Source organism: Rutilus rutilus (genome assembly GCF_951802725.1).
Source record: "Rutilus rutilus genome assembly, chromosome: 1".
In the NCBI taxonomy this organism is placed as follows: Eukaryota; Metazoa; Chordata; class Actinopteri; order Cypriniformes; family Leuciscidae; genus Rutilus; species Rutilus rutilus.
The window spans coordinates 57,918,547-57,941,567 of record NC_140209.1 but is presented as its reverse complement, the minus strand read 5'-3'; the positions used below and the strand labels follow the sequence as shown (position 1 = coordinate 57,941,567).

General features: G+C 36.5%; 1 long non-coding RNA gene across 1 annotated transcript; it reads right to left on the bottom strand.

Moving 5' to 3' along the window:
* Nucleotides 1-16,989: 16,989 nt before the first annotated feature.
* On the bottom strand, nucleotides 16,990-21,366 carry LOC311286764. The gene is made up of 5 exons (XR_014626631.1): nucleotides 21,144-21,366; nucleotides 20,788-20,897; nucleotides 20,649-20,692; nucleotides 19,482-19,546; nucleotides 16,990-17,333 (listed from the first exon to the last, which is right to left on the bottom strand). It is a non-coding gene; the product is annotated as an uncharacterized lncRNA (long non-coding RNA).
* Nucleotides 21,367-23,021: the final 1,655 nt, after the last annotated feature.

Here is a 23,021-nt window from a genome sequence, read left to right as displayed (position 1 = left end):
ACAATTAATGCTTTATCGACATTGACTAATAGGTCTGAGAGAAAATCTGCAAACTCTTTTAGGAAATCAGCGTAAGGCCCAGGCGGTCTATATACGGTAGCCAAGGCTAGAGATAATAGGGATGTTTTTCTAACATCTAAGAGCGTAACATTTAGTACAAGTACTTCAAACGAAATAAACTTATAACCCGCTTTCTGAGTAACATTGAGAATATCTCTATAGATTGTCGCAACACCACCGCCACGACCAATCAGACGGGGCTCATGCTTATAGGAGTATCCAGGAGGAGCAGACTCATTTAGACCGAAATAATCATTTGGTTTAAGCCAGGTTTCAGTAAGGCAAAGTACATCGAAGCTATTATCTGTGACTATTTCATTTACAATAACTGCCTTAGGTGTGAGTGATCTAATGTTTAGAAGACCTAGCTTTAGAAATGGTTTTTGTTTACTAATAGCAACATTTTCTGTTTTAATAACAATTAGATTTTTCCTAGATCCTGCAGTAGATTTATTATTTGATCTCACTAAACGAGGAATAGACACGGTTTCTATGCAATATTCTACACTAGTATTTATATCAGTTAAATTGGTGCAGCAGAGACTATGACTTGGACTTTTGGTTACTAGTCAAAAGGTATTTAACATTTTGGAGATGTTATCCGACAGAAGATCTGCTCCGAATCTGCTTGGGTGTAAGCCATCGGCACGGAAAAGCCTAGGACGCTCCCAAAACAGATTCCAATTATTTACAAAGAGCAGTTTCTGCTCATTGCACCATGACATTAACCATTCATTTAGCGCAAATAATCTGCTAAACTTTTCATGTCCTAGTCGGTACGTGGGAAGCGGTCCTGACACAATGATCGTTGTTTCAGGCGATGTGCTGCGTACCGTATCGATCAGATTCCTGAAGTCTTTCTTCAGAATCTCCGTCTGGCGCATCCTGATGTCGTTCACTCCCGCGTGCAGGACAACAGTTCCGACGCGCTCGTCACCGTTCAGAATCTCGGGAACGTGAGTAGCGATTTCAGAAACACGAGCACCAGGAAAGCAGTGACTGTGCACCTTACTTTTACCTAACGTTGCGCGTACGTGCCGAACGATGGAATCGCCGATGATCACAGCATCGCGTTCTGTTTCGCGAAGCGGGGAGAAGCGGTTTTGTGTGGATAACTCGAAAACCGGGAGGGTCGGAGAGAGTCTTGGTCTAGACCTGACTCGCGTCTTCCGCTGCGGAACCACCCAGGCTTCGTGGTGGCGTGTTGGAGCCGGAGTGAACGAGACCATGGCTGATCGCGACCTCGGCGCTCGGGACCTATGTTGAGAAACGCACGGAGTAGACGAAGTCGGAGTCAGCGGGTTAGTAACGTTAATCTCTGATTTGTGTGCATCGGCGCGTGATGTTTCAAGAGCTAACCGCCGGTCTATCAGCTCGGCTTGTCTCAATAAAAGGTCGTGGATCTGTTTCTCAACAGCTTCCAGCTCAGACTGTAGTGCATGCAGCTCAAATGTGTCCTCACCTGCACCAAAAGGTAGACTACTTACATCTGATATATTCGCCATTTTAACAGATGGACAGTAAGTTAGCAACGAAGCTACCAGTGATGCTATCAATATTAATACTAATTTATGACTGAAGTCTTAGATATAATCCGTCTTTTTAGTGGTACGGGTGTAGAGTAGACGCACGATAGGCGAAAAATGTTTGTAAGTGAGTGTTGAGAAGACGCGTTCAGCCGTGATCCACGGACGTAACCTATAGGAGTATCCAGCGTTGGATCACTAATAGGCTTGAGACGCGTCTGCTCAACAGTCCGCGTTGTAATTTATGATTGAAGTCTTAGATATAATCCGTCTTTTTAGTGGTACGGGTGTAGAGTAGACGCACGACAGGCGAAAAATGTTTGTAAGTGAGTGTTGAGAAGACGCGTTCAGCCGTGATCCACGGACGTAACCTATAGGAGTATCCAGCGTTGGATCACTAATAGGCTTGAGACGCGTCTGCTCAACAGTCCGCGTTGTAACTATGAGAGTTGAGCAGTAGTGCTTCTCAGTGAGGTAAAGTAGAAAATGTTTGTTGTAAGTTTAAAGAATAAAATCAAGATTTATAAATCAAATCGATGGAGCTCCAAAGACAACAACGCGTTCAGACGCGACGCATGCGCATTCGAAAACAGGAAGTCGAAGACAGATCTTCTAACTAGCCAAATCCTTCAATGGAATGTATGTCACCCGGTGGCAAGTGCGAATTTTCCGCTCACGGGCACCAGGGGGGTGCGAAACGACCACCATTCAACCCGAAATAAGTAATATAACCATTCCAATGACTCCGAAGCTGTTCAGTTAAGGTAAAAAAGTTACTTAGTTCACCTTTAAAGATCCTGTCACCAGGTACTCTTTGTTTGAAGTTTGATACTCTCTCCCTTTGCCATGTCAAAACTTGGTAAATATCTTTAATCAGTTTGATTCTCGATTAGTTTGTCAATTGTGTGTCAACACCGTTAGTTGTGTGTCAATACCGTAAGATGGAGGTTTTTCATTTTTATAAAAAAAATCTATGTTTCTTTTGTTCAATTGAGTTCATACGAGTAAGGCCAAATTTGAGTCGCTTCACCGTCGCCTCGAGAACCTTCAGGGAGGAGTGGTGGCAAACAAAATTTTATCACTGAATAAGAGACAAACACAACCACAAGCAACATAACTTACCAGTTTTGGAAATGTTGTTTTGAATTTATTGCACCAGTGTGTTAGACTATGTTGTAGTGTGTGGGATTTTGAGGGCTTGTGTGTCCTGTCTGAGGGCAAAGTTTGGTTTTTCAGCAAGAGTGAATGGTTTTGAGTCTAGAGCTTCATTTTGACCTGAAAATAGGATGTTTGGGGAATTGGGTGAGACGTTATGGATTTGTGTTTACAGTTTTGAGAATACGAGGCATAGTTTCAAGAAATGTGTTTAAGCAATTGAGAAAAACTGTAATGAATTGCACACTTCAACTCTTCGTAGTTTAGACACCTTACAGATAATGTGTTTTTATTTATCAATTACAAATAAGTAAAAACAAGGAGCATACCTTATATTAGGATATATAAGCCATTTAATTGAAAAGAAAGACAGTTAACATATCCTATATTTTTGTTTTGTTTGTAAGTTTTCAGTGATGTTTGAAAATCTTTGTCCAGTAAATACAAGCAACTGTAAAAGTCGTGGACATTTATTGGTCAAAAGGTGTGAGAACCCCAATCTCTGTTGTTATCACAGCTTGAGTTTCGCAGTCATAAACAGACAGACTGGGATGTGTTCAGTCATGTGTGTGACTATGGTTCCCGGAGTCTTAGCATGCAGCCTGCTGTGTATGTTATTGTGCAGTGTGTGTGTGTGTGTGTGCGTGTGTGCGCGTGTGTGCGTGTGCGTGCGTGCGTGTGTGTGTATGTGTGTGTGTGTGCGTTCATCCGCTCAGGGACTGTGTTCTGTCAGCACACCTGTGATCTGTTCTGCCACCCAAGCCCTCCCAGATAGCAACATTGTTTCGGCCCAGATCCGGCCCACATCTGGCACTTGTGGGATGCTGCATGCAGCGTGGAAGGATGGATCTTGGGTGGACCGCTCCTGTTTGCCAGATCTGGGCCACAAGCAGGCCATAGCAATGCCACATGCCAAGAGTCAAGTCAAGTCAAGTCATCTTCATTTATATAGCGCTTTTAACAATGTAGATTGTCTCAAAGCAGCTTTACAAAGATAAATGTATAATTTAACGTAAGATTGTTTTGGCTTTATAGCGGTTCTTTAATAAAGTTATTTTCCAGCTAAAGTTAGTTTTGATTGATTCGCTTCCGTCGCAACGATCATTTGTTTTTAAATTAGGGCCGCCAAGACGACACCATTCTCTCTACACAGACTTTAAACGCGAACCTGTGAGAAACGCTGATGGCGTTCAGATGCGCATTAAGAACGGGTTCTATAGTTATGTGCGTTTGAATATATGTGTGCAGGTTTGGAATTCCCTACAAACCAAACCTAAACAAATTACTGGTGTTTCTTTATAGTTTTGATTCAGAATTTTATTTTATTTGATCAATTCGGGGTAGATACGCAAATTGAGTTTTCCCGACGACGCGTTATCTGTAGAGTGGGAAAGGGATCCTCCATAGGGAGAGACTAGTTGGCACTTCAGCACTGCGTTGACATCGGGTCCAGGCGAAGGTCCTTCATCAGATCTGGAAACGGCCTGGATCCGGCAGGCTGCGGGAAAACCTTGGGATAAACAAAGACACTAAAATTAGCGTAGATGCCATTCTTCTCATGATGTAACAAGTACATCAGGATTAATGGGAAGTGTTCCCGGTTCCAGCTGACCTAATCTATGCAGCCTAATATTGAATTATAGAAGTCTATAATGTATTATGTGAACGCTATGTCAAAGAGATGTGTCTTTAATCTAGATTTGAACTGACAGAGTGTGTCTGCTTCCCGGACAATGGTAGGAAGGCTGTTCCAAAGTTTTGGTGCTAAATAGGAAAAGGATCTACCGCCAGCAGTTGATTTTGATATTCTAGGTATTATCAACTGGCCGGAATTTTGAGATCGCAATAGACGTGAAGGAGTATAATGCGTTAAGAGCTCGCTCAAGTACTGCGGAGCTAAACCATTTAGTGCTTTGTAAGTAATCAGCAATATTTTAAAATTGATGCGATGTTTAATAGCGAGCCAGTGCAGTTTTGACAGAACCGGGCTAATATGGTCATACTTCCTGGTTCTGGTAAGAACTCGAGCTGCTGCGTTTTGAACTACTGTAGTTTGTTTATTAAGCGTGCAGGGCAACCACCCAGTAGAGCATTACAATAATCTAGCCTTGAGGTCATGAACGCATGGACTAATTGTTCCGCATTTGTCAATGAGAGCATATGACGTAATTTAGATATATTTTTAAGATGGAAAAATGCGGTTTTACAGATACTAGACACGTGACTTTCAAATGAAAGATTGGTATCAAAGAGCACACCCAGGTTCCTAACCGACGACGAAGACTTAACAGAGCAGCCATCAAGTGTTAGACAGTATTCTAGGTTATTACGTGAGGAAGTTTTTTGTCCAATAATTAGAATCTCTGTTTTTTCAGAATTTAGAAGTAGGAAATTACGAGTCATCCAATTTTTTATATCAGCTATGCATTCTGTTAATTTAGTGAATTGGTAAGTTTCGTTAGGTTTTGAAGAAATATAGAGCTGAGTATCGTCGGCATAACAGTGGAAGCTAATTCCATGTTTCCTAATGATATCTCCTAATGGTAGCATGTACAGAGTGAACAGCAGCGGTCCTAGTACTGAGCCCTGTGGTACGCCATACTGAACTTGTGATTGATAAGACATCTCTTCATTTACTGCTACAAACTGATAACGGTCAGATAAGTATGATTTAAACCATGCTAGTGCAATTCCACTAATGCCAACATAGTTTTCTAGTCTATTTAAAAGAATGTTGTGGTCAATGGTGTCAAACGCAGCACTAAGATCGAGTAACACTAATAGAGAGACGCAACCACGATCGGATGATAAGAGCAAATCATTTGTTACTCTAACGAGAGCAGTCTCAGTACTATGGTATGGTCTAAATCCGGACTGAAAATCCTCGCAGATATCATTTCTTTCTAGAAAGGAACATAGTTGTGAAGATACTGCCTTTTCTAGTATCTTTGACAGAAAAGGTAGATTCGAGATAGGCCTGTAATTGACTAATTCTGAAGGATCAAGTTGCATTTTTTTAACAAGCGGTTTAGTCATAGCCAGCTTAAAGTTTTTTGGTACGTATCCTAGAGACAAAGAGGAATTAATGATATTAAGAAGAGGATCTATGACCTCTGGAAGCATCTCTTTCATTAGCTTAGTCGGTATAGGGTCTAACATACATGTTGTAGATTTAGATGATTTAACGAGTTTAGTAAATTCTTCCTCTCCTATAGCAATGAATGAATCAAATTTTTCCTCAGGGAGACTACAATGCACTGCCTGATGCGATACTGTAGTAGACGGTTGCATAGTTATAATTTTATCCCTGATATTATCAATCTTATAAGTGAAGAAGTTCATAAAGTCATTACTGCTGTGCTGCTTGGAACCTTCTGTGTTTGAAGCTTTCTTTTTCGTTAGTTTAGCCACTGTTTCAAATAAATACCTAGGATTATGTTTATTTTCTTCTAATAGGTTTGAAAAATAAGCAGATCTAGCAGCTTTTAAAGCCTCTCTGTAAGCAATCGAGCTCTCTTTCCATGAAATGCGAAATACCTCTAATTTTGTTTTCTTCCAGTTGCGCTCCATTTTTCTGGCTGCTCTCTTAAGGGCCCGAGTGTGCTCGTTGTACCACGGTGTTGGATTATTTTCTTTAATCTTCTTTAAGCGCAAAGGAGCAACTGTGTCTAAAGTGCTGGAAAAGAGAGAGTTAAAAGTTTCTGTTGCAATATCAAGTTTTTCTAAGCTATCCGGGATGCTAAAATGATGAAACTGATCAGGAAGATTATTAATAAAGCAATCTTTAGTAGCAGAAGTGATAGGTCTAACATATTTGTAACACGGAGTCGGCTTTGCAGCCTTGGCTAAATGTAATTTACACGAGACTAGATAATGATCTGAGATGTCATCGCTCTGCTGCAGAATTTCAACGGCATCAACATCTATTCCATGTGATAATATTAGATCTAGAGTATGATTACGACGATGAGTAGGTCCTGACACGTGTTGTCTAACTCCAATTGAGTTTACAATGTCTTTAAATGCCAAACCCAATGCATCTTTTTCATTATCGATGTGTATATTAAAATCACCAACAATTAGTACTTTATCTGCAGCCAGTACTAACTCTGATAGAAAGTCCGCAAATTCTTTGATAAAGTCTGTATGGTGCCCTGGTGGCCTGTATACAGTAGCCAGCACAAATCTCAAACGTGATTTATCATTTATACTATATATTTTTACATTAAGCACTAACACTTCAAAAGAATTATATTCGAAACTTGATTTCTTAGTGGTTTTGAAAATATTACTATAAATTACAGCAACACCACCCCCTTTGCGTTTAAGACGAGGTTCATGTTTATAACAGTAATCTTGCGGGGTGGACTCATTTAAAGTAATGTAATCGCTTGGTTTTAGCCAGCACATCTAGGTTATTATCTGAAATCATATCATTAACAATGAGTGCTTTTGAAGTAAGCGATCGAATATTCAGCAACCCAAGCTTTAGCATTTGCTCATCTGTATTATAGCTGTTTTTTATTTGTTGAACATCAATTAAATTTTTAACCTTAGATAGGTTTAAACATTTTTTGGATTTCCAAAATCGGGGAACAGACACAGTCTCTATATGATGATAGCTAGGTGAAAGAGGCTCTATGTGATGGGATTTATCTGACCTGGGTGACGTGAGGCCGCTAGCAGACGGTTGGTTTAGCCAGTCTGTCTGCTTCCTGACCTGGTGCCCAATTTGTCATGTTTGAGCTCTAAGACTATGAGCCATATTACTAGATAGAAGAGCAGCACCATCCCAGGAGGGATGAATACCATCTCTTTTCAACAGGTCAGGTTTGCCCCAAAAACTTTTCCAATTGTCTATGAATTCTATATTATTACATGGACACCACTCAGACAGCCAGCGATTCAGTGAACACAATCTACTAACTATCTCATCACTCCTGCGAACAGGAAGGGGGCCAGAGCAAATTACAGTGCCTGACATCGTACTTGCAAGTTCACACATCTCTTTAATATTAATTTTGGTGATCTCCGACTGGCGGAGTCGAACATCATTAGTGCCGACATGAATAATGATCTTAGAGAATTTACGATTAGCATTAGCCAGCACTTTTAAATTTGCTTTGATGTCAGGCGCTCTGGCTCCCGGCAAACATGTGACTATGTTCGCTGGTGTCTCTATTTTCACGTTCCGTGTGATCGAATCACCAATTACTAGGGCACAATCAACAGAATTCTCAGTGGGTGTTTCACTGAGCGGGGCAAATCGATTTGTTGTGGTAATCTTAACGGAAGAGTGGTTTTTTGATCCGCGACTAGAGCGATCCCTCACTGTCACCCATTTGCCCGGCTGCACAGGCTCTACTTCAGCTGGAACCGAATCATGTAAAGAGTTCACTATGCTAGGCGCATCCAAAATAGTATCTAAAGCTCTAGCACTCTTACTATCCTCAATTAAAGTTTGGATGCGTGTCTCTAATTCTGAAATCTTCTCTGTCAGCCTAACTGTCTCCTTACATTTATCACATATAAATCCTACATTGCCAACAGAGAAGTCTATGCTAAACATGTGACATGAAGTGCAGGTGACAATAACAGGACAAGACATTACTCACCGTGTTTGTTGACTGATTATTACTTACCTGAGCTTTTATTAACTCAAAGGCACGAGCGCGCGAGAGAAAAATAAATAAATAAAACAGCTGAGCGCACGGGTGGCGCGTTAACAGGCTAGCAGTAGCGAATTAGCATGTTGTGCTAGTAGTAACGGAAGCTAGCGATGTCAATCTGAGATGTTGGGTAGGCTGTATTTAGTATAAACAACTACAAATTGTAGTAAATGATGGTTCAAAACAAAGAAATACGAGGCTAAGACGGAGCTTACAGCACCGAAGCAAACACACTCCAAAGAGCAAAGAAATAAACCACAACTGGGCCTTATCTGAGCCACAAAGTCTGTGTATATTACATATGGAGTCATCTCAGCCTTAACCCTCTGGGGTCTGGGGTGTTTTTGGGGTCCTTGAGATGTTCTGACATGCCCTGACATTTGTGCTTTTTTCAGTTGTTTATAAACATATTAATGGCAAAAAAAAATTACACACTATTTAGCACAAACAGGGCTACCATAATATGTGAGCAACAAGAATGTACATGTCTGCATTTTTGAGAGAATAATGTTTATGCGTGGTTATTGAAAAAACGAAAAACTAAAGTTTCTGAAATAAGACCACAAAACACATACTAAATATGTGCCAATAAGACTTTTGTCTAATGGATGTCATCGCCTAGTGTTTTTTCTTCAAAATGATGTGAAAATCACCCTGCCTAATCATTCACATAACACAATACATTGATTTGAATTTTGCAAAGCACTTTCTGTTTGGAAAGGCAATATGCGGAGTGGGCGTCAACGATCCAACACCATCATGCATATTTAGTGGTTCACACCTGAGGAGACAATGGGGCCTGCATACTTAATTAGCCATTCATTCAGGTGAGTCACTGAGCCACAAGAATGCAAGAGCAACAGAAGCATCTGTGGTGGATTTAAATTAATCAACTTAAATTAATCAACTAACATTTGTTTTTCTTACAGGAACAAAATTCATATGCTTTTAATGTGTCCAAACTCTTTGGAAAAACTTGTGACTTGTGACTCTGAGTATGTGTCTATGGGTAAAAATAACATAGTTATGGGAAGTGAAACTAGACAGTCTGTTAGAACAAATTAAGTCATCATTAAAACCTTGTGATAAGTAATCACAAGATCAGAGTTTGCTTTACCTAGTAACAGAGGGGTTTACATATGAAGAACCAATCAAATAGTGAGGAAATTATGTAATGCAGCCTGACATTTATGCCATACCCTGATTCTATAAAAACTGTTGTATATGTGTTTTTCGGTGGGATTCTCAATGGAATTTGTCTGAGATCCTCCGGCCTCTGCTTCTTGGGAGAGATTCCCTGAGAACTGCTCGGGAAGATCTCCTGGCCGTGATTAAAGCATTTAAAGGACATTTGCAGATCTGTTTGTCGATTTATTCCTGCGCAGGAAGCTAGTTTAGGGAAGCAAGTTAGTTAGAAACTCGGCCAGTTGTCGACTGAAGACGCAAGAGCCGGAGAGTTAAGGTATTGGTGTCGAGTGTAGACGCCAGAGAGAGTTTAAGGTATTGGTGTCGAGTGGAGACGCCACAGATATTAAGATCAGTAGGGTGTCGAGTGCAGACGCCCCAGATAGTTAGGTTTAGGGAAAGAAATCCATGACATTTTGGCGAGCCAGATCCAGGAGTCCTCGGAATGGTCCCTCTGTTGGGCGGATGGGAGCGAGGAACCACGTTGTCTTCACTCTGCCAGACTGCAGAACCCTCTTCGACAGAGGGAACCATTCCAGTCGGGCTAAAAGGACCTAAAGTATTAAGGTAGGACAAACAGACCTCAGCACTTTTCCTTTGAAATGCTTCTAAATTAATTAAAAGGTTTAATTAAATTTTGGCTTTTCTGTTAAGTGAAATTTTGAAGAAAACTGGTAATCACATCTAAAAGATTTAAGTGATTAAAAAAGATATGTTTTACCTTGTCTATTAAGGGCAATGAATGATTATGGTTAAATTCAACCAAATTAGTATATGTTGAGTATTTTATTTGTTGTTTTTGAGAGTACGCACAGAAAGAGTTTGATGAAACTTTGTTCTGCAAATAGCAACTTGTCATACTGGAAACCAGATCCAGGAGGGGAAAATACCCTGAGAAGCTACAGTATTGAAACTTGCTTTTTGTTTGAAAAAAGACTTTGTTTTTGATTGAATTAAATAAAGGTTAATAAAGAAAGATAAAGATAAAGAAAGAAATGTGGAAACAAGATAAATAGAATATTGTTATCCTGAGATTTATGAATTTTTACATTTTGAAATCAATTAAAAAATGAAGAAATTGTTAAAATTATAAATCATAATAGGAATATGTATACTCTGTGATAATTAGGGAATTTTGAAGCATAAAGAAACTTTTATGGGTTAGACTTTAATTATGTATTTATGTAGATGAGATATATAAAACTGAGCAATAGGGGCTCTTAAAGTGATGAAAAAATAGTAAGATATTGTCTTCTCACATCGCTATTTGCATTTGCGCCACAGTTAATGCAATTCTCAAAACAATTAGTACAAACTGCAAAACCTAGTTGATAACCTGCAAAAGCGTGTCACTTGCTCAAAATGGATAGCTCATTCCTCAAAAGCAAGTATTCATGTCAATGAAAGTGTCAGTGTCATCAAGATAAAAAGTCCAGACACCATTGTTTATGAACAAGATAATCAAATGGCTTTGTCATGTTTTCATTATGACAGTTTACTCTGTAAATGTTTTCCAATGCAAAAAAGTCAGATCTTGGTGACACTACCTGAAAATGCTCAAGACAGCACTATATACTATTTGCACAGCCATTTGAAAAATACAGTAAAGTTACACAATGCTGTATTTAGTGAGGTAACTGAGTACAAGACACTGAATATGTATGTTTCACATTTTTACTGCATATGCTCTTTGCAATTCTAATTTGTTCACAGCATTGAGCAAAAGAACAAATACACCCTTATTTACAACAAACATAAACTCCCTTTGGGTAGAGCTTTTTCAACATTTTTGCATGTAATGACTCAAGCAATGAAATGAGGACTATTAGTTTTATATGGAATGACTATTCAGCATTCACAAGTATAGTTAATTTTGACTGACATGACATAAGCAAATGATAATGTTATAAAACAGCAGAGAGTTGTATGAAACCAATTGATGCATGTCCAAAAGCATTTGCAATTTGTTGGAAGGACTGAGAGAAACTGTAAATGCACGTGTTTAAATAATATACTTTCTATATGAAGGTGTCTAGAATTTGTATCCCGTTATCCCTTGTGGGAGACAGTGTGAAAAAACTGATCCATTGCGGAGAACCTGAGAGTCAATGGTTTATGTTTAACTGAGATCATTTTTGTGCATTGTGCATAGTATGAGAATGAGATTGGGTGACCAACTTTAAATAGAAATTGTGATTTGAACAAGCACATAACAGACATATTACAGTCATTTTATTTTGGTTTCTTGTAAAAAAGAAAAGACAAAGAATTCTTTTAATTTACATTATACACTGTGTTATAATTAGAGAAGTTTTCCTGCTTTTTCCTGCGTCTTTGCAAAGAAGAAGTGCTTGCTTTTTTCCGCAATGAAGGACTAAGCTTTTTAACAAATTGAAGAATTGCTGTGTTGTAAACCAGAAGAGGCTTTTGGAAATTAAGCTGTTTAATTTGATTTTTGCGGTTCTCTGAGTGTTCAAGATTTCAGACAGCTGCCTTGAAAAGTGAGATGACTGCAGAAAAATAAAAGAGGAAGTGGGGCCTGCAGCCGCCCTCCTGAAAGAGGAAGTTGACACTTCTGAGAGGGGTCAGAATGGGGAGACTGATTCAGCCTGCAAAGGTGACAATTCACTTGAGACTTTTCCTAAAGACATTTTTGCCATGCATTATGACATTTTGTGGCAGGATGGATCAAAAGCCAGACCGAGGAGAGTGCCATCACAGCCTGACGATCCAATGTATCAGCCTGAGTTCAACTAAATGACAATCCACACAGAAAGACAATCAGCCGTGTGGGCTAGGTGCTGCATTTTCAATGATCACTACAGAGACCGTTTCAAATTTAGTTACAGTATTATTAACTTGATTGTTTTTGATTATCCACTGGTTTCAGCAATTCTTCATATTTCTTCATATTTCTTCATATTTCTTCATATTCTTCATATTTCTTCAACTAACTCTTTGAATCTGCTTTCAATAGGTAACATTAACAGCCCTACTGCAAGAAGTTCAATAGCAGAAGTGAGAGCATGTCTCTCCAGGCTGGACATGGCAGTGAGGTTTATGTAAAAGCATTAATAGGTTATTGACATTGCAGAATTCTATGGAAAAGAAAAATATAATATAGGCCACAAGGCGTCTAAAGAGAAATTATGACTAGAAAAGTAAAAATATTGGTCACTCCATTTCATTTAAAGGTAATCTCTACATTCAATAGAAACAATGTTTTCTAATTATAGACTTTTGAAATCACATGCTGTCATCATCAGGGGTACGAGATGGAAATGTTATTTTCTTTTTGTCCATGGACCAAAGATTATGTGAAGGTTTCTAAATCTTCTTTTAAATAGCTTGTGAGCAACAACAAAAAGTTGAAAAATTGAAATTGTGCAAAGAATGACAAATTGCATTTGAGAAATTAGAACTGATTCTCTCAACTGCAACTGTAGGTCTATACATTATTATTATTAAAAGTATTTAATCTATTTGATTTTTGAAAAGCTAGGTTTACGTCCACTGTGTAAACTCAAACACATGGCGACTGCATCGGACAATTGAAAATTGATATCCTAACGTTCAGACACTGTTGCAAGGGGAATGCCACAGTGTGTTTACGTTCAGTAGTTTCTGTCGTCGTCAAACTTTGTTACCGTTCAGATTTGGTGGTATTCCACTCCTAATAATAAATATATGTTCCCCATTCAGTTCATAAACTGCTATGGCAGACGAGAATGTATGAATCTCTGGCCAGAGAGGGGTGTGTGAAAGTGTGTGAAAGTGAGTGTGTGAAATATGGTGTTCTGAGAAACACAAAGACAAATAAATTATGTCAATCAAAACAGCTGTATCTAGATTTATAAAATTTGACCACACTGGTTAAAATATACCCAACAAAACAACGACCATGGATGATTTTGGCTAACTATCCTGAGCTGGGTTTATTGTTATGGCAGAAATAAACAATGCCACACCTGTGCAGTGTATAACTTTGGGAAGGCAGAGAGCAAGCAAGCTTGCCCTGTCCACCCCATATTTAACTTTTTACAGGATGTCATGATGGATCTCATCGAACAGAACTGATTCTGTTCCAAATGTATAAAAATATTGTCTTGTTACTGTTTAACATGAAATTTTACAGGTCTCATCAAAAAAAGACGACCGGCCAGACGAGCAGGCAACATGATACATGTTGTAATTAACAAAAATACTTAAGGTCTCCATTCACAGGTTGTTTTTTGTGGTTCACTCCACAAACAAGGTCCCATCTGGGGTGCAGTGACACCTCCGTCCAAGCATCTCGATTTAAACTACACCAACCAGCCCTCAGCAACCACACACACCAACGCCAACGTCAACACCAACGACAATGCACGGCGTCAAGTAGAGGAAAACAGGCAGTGCTAGTAACTGGCCTCCTCTACCGACGGTGGAAAGACTTTGCGACAATTCGCAAAGAGTTATCAAGGTGAAGATGGAACGTCCATGGGGCAACGAGATGATCAACACATCTGGAGAAAAATGTGGACCAACTAATGGTTTAAGCTTAGAATACTGTAATAATTAATTTTGTGTGATGTTTATTGATGTTGTATTTGTTTCAATCAAACTATACTGTAGGAATGAGAATTTAGATCTCATGATTTGAACAATTACTGATTAATTTGAATATTTCAGGTAGTCTTAAATTGGAAAGAGGAAAATCTCTTAATTGGTAGAGTATAGGGACTCTAAATAGGTACATTACTGTAAAGATAATAAATAATCTAGGGACTACTTTTGAAGAAACTTGACGGTTTTAGAACCCTAATTCAGATATCATAGATGCTAAAAAATGTAATAGTTGTAATAGTTGTTCTCTAATAAGGGAGGATAAGTAACTTTGCCGGACTTAGGTCCGAATAGATAATTGGGTAGGTTTCTATAACGATTAATTAATGACTACATTAAATATATTTTAGGTGTTTCCATTTGCTACAATAGCAAAAGAAAAACTTTCAAAAGGAGATTGATTTTGGGAAACATATTTAATTTCTGGATTATTATTAGTTAGAGAAGTTACCAGTGTGATTATTGAAATGTTCCTTTCATGTATTGTCTAATGTCTGTATTTGATATCTGAGAGGTGACTGCGGTCTAGTCTATCTAGGAATACAGTAACAGTGCTTGCTTATTTAGCCCGGCTTCCAGAAATGAAATATGGATTTGTTTTGTTGAGAAAGGTCTTCAACGTGTTAAAAATATATATATATATATATGTATCACAAAGTTAAAACCAAGACCAAGAACAATGTAACACAAACATGTTAAATTTAAACTGAAATGAATCTAAACAGTTTAGACATTTCAGTGAAATAGAATATTTGCTCATAAAGCAAAATTCTAAAAAGCTTTCTTAATTCAGAATGAAGTTACAGATTTAATGATCTGGATCAATGGATCCATTATGAACTATTCCGCATTGCAAACAAATAGAGTCAGGACATGTTATGTCATATCAGTTAATTCTGAAAAAGAAATAAATATATAGGATTTTAGGAGAGATAATTAATGATTAAATAGCACATCAGCAGCTAAGGCTATTCCCATGGCAACAGCTGGGTGAGAGTTAATTTTAAAATAATGACATTGTTTGAAACAAAACAATACAATTATTGATATTTGTGTTAAGGATAAAAATGAAAAATTCTAGAAGAATTTCTTTTTTGGTTAGATTTTATTACACAGATCCTTAAATAGATCTTACTAAGTAAAACAATCGCCTGCTTGAATTAAAAGCTAACAAAATAAGGTTAAGAAAAATGGTTAATCAGCAGTATCAGCCTGTTAAAGGCCTAATAGATCAATGTGATTCAAAATCCAGAGAAAGTTGATAATTAAACTTGACTCAAGGTCTACTAAAGTTTAAAGGCAATGTACTATGGTATGTTTAGTTGTTACTAAAGATAGAATGTTGGGAAGAAGATGAAGGAGATGAGAAGATGGTATGTGTATGTAGAAGATGGTATGCGTAAGTGGAAGATGGTATCCCAGCTAGAAATTTTTTGTTCTAAAAATGTTCTAAGAACATTAGCATGTATTGTTCTATAAATGTTTTCAGCGGCTAGTTTTAGTTTTGTTCTCAGAATGTTCTTTTAAAAGTTTGGAGAACATTCTTTAAAAACATTATTAAAATGTTTAGTAGTAACATTCTTTTAACATTATTCTCTAACGTTTATAGAAAGTTTTCAGCGGCTAGTTTTAGTTTTGTTCCCAGAATGTTCTTTTAAAAGTTTGGAGAACATTCTTTAAAAACATTATTAAAATGTTTAGTAGTAACATTCTTTTAACATTATTCTCTAACGTTCTTAGAAAGTTTTCAGCGGCTAGTTTTAGTTTTGTTCCCAGAATGTTCTTTTAAAAGTTTGGAGAACATTCTTTAAAAACATTATTAAAATGTTTAGTAGTAACATTCTTATAACATTATTCTCTAATTTTCTCAGAACGTTTTCAGCGGCTAGTTTTATTTGTGTTCCCAGAATGTTTTTTTAAATGTTTAGAGAACATTTTCTAAAAACATTATTAAAATGTTTAGTAGTAACATTTTTATAACATTATTCTCTGACGTTCTTATAATGTTTTTAGCGTGTAGTTTTATTTTTGTTCCCAGAATGTTCTTATAAATGTTCGGATAACATTTTTTTTAAAACATTATTAAAATGTTTAGTAATAACGTTCTTATAACATTATTCTCTAATGTTCATAGAACGTTTTCAGCGGGTAGTTTTATTTTTGTTCCCAGAATGTTTTTTTAAATGTTTAGAGAACATTTTCTAAAAACATTATTAAAATGTTTAGTAATAACATTCTTATAACATTATTCTCTAACGTTCTTATAATGTTGTAAGCGGATAGTTTTATTTTTGTTCCCAGAATGTTCTTTTAAATGTTCGGATAACATTATTTAAAAACATTATTAAAATGTTTACAACATTATTCTCTAACGTTCTTAGAAAGTTTTCAGGGGGTGTTTTTATTTTTGTTCCCAGAATGTTCTTTTAAAAGTTCAGATAACATTTTTTTTTTACAACATTATAAAAATGTTTAATAATAATATTGTTAGAACATTATTTCTCCTAAAAGGTAGGATAACATTCTCTAAGAACACTCTAAAAATGTTTTGTGATGATGACCTTCTATAAATGTTTAATCATAACATTTTTAGAACATTATCCCTTTATTCTTATAAAGTTTTTAGCAGGAAGTTTTATTTTTATTCTTAGAACGTTCTTCTAAAAGTTAGGATAACATTCTCTAAAAATACTCTTAAAAATACTACTTAACATTCTTATAAATTTTTTAGTGGGAAGTTTTATTTTTGTTCCCAAAATGTTCTCTTAAACATAAAAAATGCTTAGCTATAACATTGTTAAACCATACAATTTTATTAATCTCTAAAATAAAACAAAAATCTAACAGGTTTATGAATGGCATTCACATAAATTATTAGAAGTTCTGCGTACAGTAGATGCCCAACATTAAATGAAGAACTCAGTAAAGTCCAATGTGCAATCACACGTCTTGACTGCTGTTTGCTCAGAGCGCTCATCATCAGTCTTTGGTTGTCTTGGTTCTTGCAGAAAAAGAATAAAGTCATCTGCATTAATAGGTGTTCTACTGTTCTTCTCTTCTTTTTCAGCTGCTATCCCAGTTAGCAGAATTGAGCTCCATTCTCTGTGTGCATGGTAGAGTTTTTCCTCATAGCCTATAAAAGAAGATCATGCAACAGTGTAAACAAAAATAATACAAATACATATTACATATTAAGATCACAAGCAATATTGACTTTGAAAACTTTCAAAATTAGCCAGCCTAATTATTAATCAGAAATTAATTAGATTAGTTTATTTAAAAGTATAAATATGATACCTTATGAGTATCTATTTTGTTTCTGTAATTTAAAACATATACTTTATCCATTATATACATGTTAAAGGGATACTCCACTTTTTTTGGAAATAGGCTCATTTTATAACTCCCCCAGAGTTAAACAGTTGAGTTTTACCGTTTTCTAATCCATTCAGCCGAGTTTCTGATATTTGGAAGAATGTCAGTAACCAGACAGTTTCTGGTCTCATTGACTTCCATAGTATATATTTTTTCCTACTATGGAAGTCAATGAGACCAGAAACTGTCTGGTTACTGATATTCTTCCAAATATCAGAAACTCGGCTGAATGGATTCGAAACCGGTAAAACTCAACTGTTTAACTCTGGGGGAGTTGTAAAATGAGCCTATTTCCAAAAAAAGTGGAGTATCCCTTTAATAACACAACTAGAGGCTAAATTATTTTAACAAACTACAAACTTGGCTTGAGAAGTGTGAACCTCGAACTCAGGTAGCCTTGAGCACAGCTGCAGCATGTCACAGCACTGCCCACGATGCTTTTGCTCTGATGTAACAGCTCATTTTCATCAGTTATATTGTCTATGGATTGTTACATTTCTTACAGATTTCTGCTTGTTTTAAATCAGATACAGATAAAGTAGTACTGCATTTGAGATAGAACAATTTCTAGTGTGATTTAATCATACCTGTGAATCGTCTCTTTGCTATTAGCTAAGCTGTAAGTTTTAGTTACTTCAAAAGCAGAAAGAAAAATATGCTATAACTTCTGTTTCTTATTGAGAAATCACAGGACAGTGTTGACACTAACTTTTTGTGCTCCAGTAGGTTTCTGTGTGCGCACAATCTGCATGTTAAATGTGAGCTACTGTCTGTGCATATGAAAGCTTGTTTCCGCCATGGAATACAATTTTTAAAAAAGGTAATTGCGAATCACAATTCAAACTTTTTTTTCTCAGAAGTGCGAGATATAAACTCGCAATTGGCCGTTTGAAAGTCAGAATCACAGGATAAATTAGTAAAACCTGAGAAAAAAAAGCAATTCTGGCTTATTTTTTTTTTGCTGTCGTTTCTATATGAGAACATTAATGCACTTCATCAACACAGCCGCTCTGAGAGTCACTTCAGCAGCATTTTAGCTTCATTTGAGAAAAACTATCATCATATCATAAAACACAGAGAAACTCAAAGGTCTACACGGCAATCCGTCAAATAAAAGTTTGGTTTAACCTTTGAAGAACGTTTTGCTTAAATCATTACATTTTAAATAATTGGTTATAGCAATTTAATTAAACCATTCAAATGGAATCAAGAAAACAAACAAAAAAATTACTTTTGGGAGATGCGAGAGCGAAGTAGTCCAGTGATAATTAACAGGCAGCCATGGTTAATGCAATTTGCAAAGACCCGCCCCCTTTAGTTACTGTTGCTATGTCCAACAAGCCATGGCGCTCTCACGCCACACATCATGTTGTCACGCAATGAAAAATACATTGCGGATCACAGAAAAAACGCTGAAACGTTTAAACGCAGAGACAAGACAGAGCAGGTTACTTTTGATATGAAAGTTGAAACAAAGTCTCAACGTTTAATTTGTGTAATTGTTTTAGAAAAAAATATTTTTGGTAAAATAAAAATGTAAAAAATACCGTTGTATGCAATACTATGCGTTGTTGGTGGGGGCAAAACTGCAAGTTGCTTGCGTCCGACGTGTTGACTATAAAAGGCTCTTGTCGGTGCATGACATAGGAGTAGCATAAGCTTTGACGGCTCTCGCGGTTCAAACAAACAGGGCTAGGCAATAAATTCAAGCTCCTCCCACATTTCTCTTTATATGATTCTCTTTAATGATAATTTTTCTAAAAATCTCTGTGGAAAGAAAGTCAGATATAAATCTGGGACAGATATAAATCTGGCACGAGGGAGAAAAAAATAGATCATTTTTATTTTGGAGTGCATTGTGCGTTTAAAATTGACTACGGTTTTATAAAATGCAGTGGATACTTACTAGTGATGGACTTGTTTCTCTGTTGGTGCCTGTTCTGCTCCGTAAACATTGGTCCAATGCTTGATCTTAAGAAAATGTAAAAAGTGTGTTAATGTGTGTTAACAGACTATTGATCTGGGTGACATAGGACCATTTTTTATGTTTTCCTTAAGTGATAAATCTGGAGAACCCTTACTAACATTAACCATGGTTTTGCTACACTAACTAAATGGTAATAAATTATTGTAATCAATCCACCATAAAAATATTGTTTCTACACTTTACTATAATAAAAACCATGGTTAATGTTAATTTAGCAAAGGACCCTGGGAACATGTCCTAAAAAGAACAGCTCATCCAAAAAATAGACTCTCTATCGTTATTTACCGGTACTCCATGTTGTTCCAAAAACTGTATGAATTTATTTTGTATAACCTTAATTAAGATATCTTGAGAAATGACTTCACTGTTTTTTTGTTTTTTTTTCATAAAATGGGTTCCAATGTTGTTTAATTCCCAACATTCTTGTGTTTCAGAGAAGTAAGTCATACAGGTTTGAAAATAATTTCATTTTGAAAGGACATTTATGTTATGTATAAAGACACAATGTTCTCAGTTCCCTCATTGTAAAGCTCCTATGCTGAGGTTTATTTTATTTTATTTTTTCAAAATGTTGCAAGTAAAATGTTCTAATTGTGTTAACTTGTCACATTAGAAGAACGTTTTATGAAGAACATTCAACATCTCATCTCTAAATGATATCCTCAAAACATTTCCCTAACGTGACAGAGAGAATGTTCTTCTTTTGTTATCATGAAACATTGGGACAATGTTATATTGAGATCATTGTACAACTTTAACTTTAGCAACATTCCCAAAATATGCTCAAAATGTTGCAAGTAGAATGTTCTTCTTTTGTTATCATGAAACATTGGGAACATTTGTTTCCATAAAATGGGTTCCAATGTTGTTTTATTCCCAACATTCTTGTGTTTCACAGAAGTCATACAGGTTTGAAAATAATTTCATTTTGAAAGGACATTTATGTTTGGGTCAGCTAGGCCCATAAAAACTCATATCAAGAAGACAGGTACAATTTTGACTGGAGGGTTTGGACCAGTGTGCCTTTGAGCAGAGTTTACATGTTCTGCCTCTATTTCACGTGTATTTTACTATGACAATACTCACCGCAACTGAAGATCATGTGGCTGGATAATTTATTCCCAAAATTCCTGGATAATGGGAAACACACACATACAGCAATATTATTAGCTATTTGTATTTACTTACTAAAAGAGACATAAAAAGCTTGCAAATTTTTACTCACCAGCTCAAAAACATATTATGATGATGACTCATCATTTTGACGGTAACGTTAGGCCGATATCCCGCGATCATTCAAAAGCCTAGTTTTCATAGTGTGGTTCGAGTTCCTCTCTGTATAAAGACACAATGTTCTCAGTTCACTCATTGTAAAGCTCAGACTATGCTGAGGTTTATTTTTATTTATTTTTATCAAAAACTAACTTAGCTGACAATATTTAGCCTAACGTTACACATGCAGCCTGAAACATTGACATAATATCGATATTGCTCTAGTCGCATTTAAAATTAGCTTCTCAATTTAACACACTATATTTTGATGTAGCAGAATGTATTTTTATATAAAATAAAGTTATTTACCTTCCGCAGATTGCAATATGTCCGTTACACGTAGGCTACGTTGTTAAAATTCGTTGTCCATTTACATCCCGCAACTCGCTCAAAATAAAAATGTAACAGTACGATGCAAAATAATCCATGTTTTAAACAATGTAAAAGCCACAGAACCGAAGGAGGCTAGTACTGAAGATCCTCCCGAGCAGCAGCAGCGCGCACACACACACACACTCTCACTCTAACAGACGAATATTCAAACTTCAAACTTGACCAGTAAAAGGCGCGCATAGCTGCCATTGGCCAGATTCCTGGATGACAGTCTGAATAGCCAATCATGCTCAAAACAACTCGAAGAGACAGCCAATAATGTGGTAACATTGCAATTACAGGAAAAGATTACATGTTTTAAAAGAAAGAATATGAAAAAAATGTGCACGGCTATTTATTTAGTTGTATTTGTAAGCTGGCTGTTATATTTAATCAATTGGTTAAATGGTGTCTTCATTGCAGTGCATGATAAAAAATAAATAAACTTACAATAACATATAAATAATAATAATAAATTACACAAATAATATATACCATGTATAACAACATATATTTACCACTGCTCTGCCAAACAGCAGTTTAAAAGAGCAAACATATTATATATTAAACAGAGCAAACATTATGTAGGCTATTCATATACAATTCTGTATACCTACCTACATGAAAAACTAATGGATTGGTATCATGGTAACATTAGAGTTACATTCATGTGACCCATAATGATCCTTTTGCACTTTAACAAAATATTGACCTTTCCTTTAGAAACACTCTTATGCCTAATAATGTCAACTTGCTTTTCACCCTGTGTGGCACAGTTACACAACCTGTTGGTTTAGGGTAAATCCTCTGTCCAACACAACACTTTGGTAACATTGGCATAATTCTATACAAGTTGCAACATATACCCCGGGTTTCACAGGCAAGGTTTAAGCCTGTAGTCCCAGACTAAAATGCACGTTTGAGCTGTTTTACCTGAAAGCAACTTGCACTGACATATCTTAAAATATGTCAGTGCCATTGTTTTGTCTCAAGATGCACACCAGTAATGTTTCTTTTTCTTTTTTCTTTGGCACATTTTTAAAAGCTAATTAAATGCACTAAGGCCTAATCCTGGCTTAATCTAAACTCTGTGAAACCGGGTCTGGGTTAGAAATTAAGGGTTAAGGTTAACCCTAACCCTAACCCTTGTCTACAGACTTTTATTTAACAGCATGGATACTCCAAGGTGTTGACTGCAGTGGTTAGGCCTTTAGCGTTGATACAGGACGAATAACTTCTCACTGTGACAGTCTGTAATGTATTTTAGCAAAGAGTGTTTGTATGGATTGTCCCTAATTAAGCTAGAGCTATTGGTGCATTCAAGTCATGTCATAAAGATCGTATTTACAAGTTGAACGCCACCACAATGATGAGAATATGAGTAGGAAGCTCAGGATTTTCTTTAACCCTGATCTTGAAGAGATAGGGGTGTGTCAGTGGGAAACATTGTGGGATACCACTATACTTAGGTATTTAGCAGTGACAATGTAGTAAGCTAATGCCTGCACAAAATATGACAGCATTAATATGTAACAGTATAATATGTGATGATAAAGTTTACAGTGGCTTCATTAATTTAAAACATTAAACAAAATTGTAAAACCTCATGAATACAAACTTCCCAGGAGGACTTAAATGCACCATATGTTCCATCGTGAACCCTGTTGGCCTGCTGTCTGACCAGCAAGCTCAATTTAACAATAATTGTGTAGTTTGATTGCTAAATGTTACATTTAAAATGTTCTAGTTTTGTTAACACGTCACATTACAAGAATTTTTTTTAAAAACACTCATCATCTCAGGTCTCAGTGATAT